This window comes from Mobula birostris, chromosome 28 (assembly GCF_030028105.1).
Source record: "Mobula birostris isolate sMobBir1 chromosome 28, sMobBir1.hap1, whole genome shotgun sequence".
Taxonomy (NCBI): domain Eukaryota; kingdom Metazoa; phylum Chordata; class Chondrichthyes; order Myliobatiformes; family Myliobatidae; genus Mobula; species Mobula birostris.
The window spans coordinates 36,121,622-36,123,589 of NC_092397.1; the positions used below are offsets into that span (position 1 = coordinate 36,121,622).

A 1,968-nucleotide genomic window follows, 5' to 3' on the forward strand; every position below is an offset into this window, starting at 1 on the left:
CTGATATGTCGGGAACGAGGTCTCCGAATGCGTCGGAGGACAGACAGCACAGAGATAATATCAGGAGGGGGCAGGGTTATAGCAAATACGAGATGAAAAGCAGAGAGAAAGGAGCGAAATAAATCAACAAAGAACAATTAATAAAGGAAACACTTATAAAGGAAACCCTCTATTGCAGCTTAGAAAAATAGAGGGCAATGGGTAACCGTAGGTAATTATTAAGATAACGACATGTTCGGCACAGCTTTGTGGGCCGAAGGGCCTGTATTGTGCTGTAGGTTTTCTGTGTCTCTATGAAACAATGTGACGTCAGCAAAGAATCGACAAATGAAAATGAAGAGAAGAATGAGCAACGTCCACAATTGTGCAGCGCGTCACCACGTTCAGACAACAGCAGAGAGGCGCAGCGGCAGCGTGCTGGGCCCATGGGCGTCCATTCGGCCGATGGATTGACGATTGTTTCCATGGAGAGCTTTGGAGGTGACGGAGGTCATATCAAATTAACCCGGGCCTATCAGGATAGTAGAAAACTGTCCTGACGTGTGTAAACTTAGAGAGCATCACATGGAGAACGTTATGCGGATGTTTTTGGAAACTGGAACCCATGCCTGAGTGACTGGTGAGGCAGGTACACTCACAACATTAGAGAATTGTCTGGGTGACCACCTGAATCATCAAGACACTGAAGAGAATAGCTAGTAAGCGAGCTCTTTTCTGGTGTGATTGGTAGTTGATTGTCAACACGGACATTGTGGGCCGAAAGGCTTGTTTTAGGGTCGCATGATTCTGTGAATCTATATTACATTTGTGTATCACAATAAAGAGTTTTATTTACTCTAGTAATGAGGGAGGGGGCTGAGAGAGATCCCATTGTGTATAAATAGACAGAGTGGATGGTGAGTAGACTGACACCACTCAGTGTGAACACATCATCCGACATGTTTTGATGTGTCCTAGTTGGCTGTGGCAATCTTGAGTTGGAGTGCGAGCAGGAAGCTGCACGGATCAGTTCACTGTGAAAATGCAAGGGACAGCACTTCAGTCCTTGATCCACTGGCCACCCCAAGGTGAATAATAATTTTACACTCACCCATCGATTTAAGTAACTTCGGGAATTCGTACGCGGATTGTCAGGGTTGAACCACTCGGACGCTAGAAGTGTATGACTGTGGTTCGAGCTGTTTTCTGAATGTGGTCACTGTGATTCCTCACTCTGGTGCAGTTCCTGTTATGTCCGGTTGAGGTCGCCATCCTCCGACAGACCGGAGATACACAACACCCAGTGTTTCAATGAAGTGGGAGTGATTGGTTCAGAATTCGATTCGCTACATATCGTTTCCCGCCTGTCGCATTAAAAAAGCAGAAATATAAATATATAACTGTGATTAAAAATGTTGATTCCAACAACACGGATTTGGGCTCGAATGAGAGCAGTTCCTTTCGCTAATCCTTGAACACAACAGGTGACTGAATCGCTGGAGCAAACTGAGACACTGCTGTGGGAGGGACACGAGTGAAAGGCTCCAGCATTGCAGCTGAGAAACATCAAGGTAATTCTGTTCACCCTCCTGTACTCTTAAATGTGCATGACATGAGCTATTAACTGCAATTCCTCGTTAGTATAGTGGTTAGTATCCCCGCCTGTCACGCGGGAGACGGGGTTCAATTCCCCGACGGGGAGAGATGAATTTTACTACATTATTCAACGGGAATATTGAATTCAAAAGACAAATAAAAGCGGACAAAGAATTTGTGTTTGCGCTATCCAGTTCATTGGGCATTGGGAAGGATGGAATTGCTTGGGCTGCTGTGATCCTTCCGAGAAGAAAGTGGTGTTATTGTCAACCTCTTTCCTCAAGAATCCCCTGAGAATCTATATCTCAGCACCGTTCTTTGTTACTTGTTCGTTGTTACACAGAGTCCATCATTCCGGGCATATTAATCCGGGGCTTTTGTTGTCGACTATGA

The 1,968-nt window shown here is 45.3% G+C and overlaps 1 non-coding gene across 1 annotated transcript; it reads left to right on the plus strand.

Annotated features, from left to right (window-relative positions):
* Positions 1-1,610: 1,610 nt before the first annotated feature.
* On the plus strand, positions 1,611-1,681 carry trnad-guc (transfer RNA aspartic acid (anticodon GUC)). The gene has a single exon. It is a non-coding gene; the product is annotated as a tRNA-Asp (tRNA).
* The last annotated feature ends 287 nt before the right edge of the window (positions 1,682-1,968 follow it).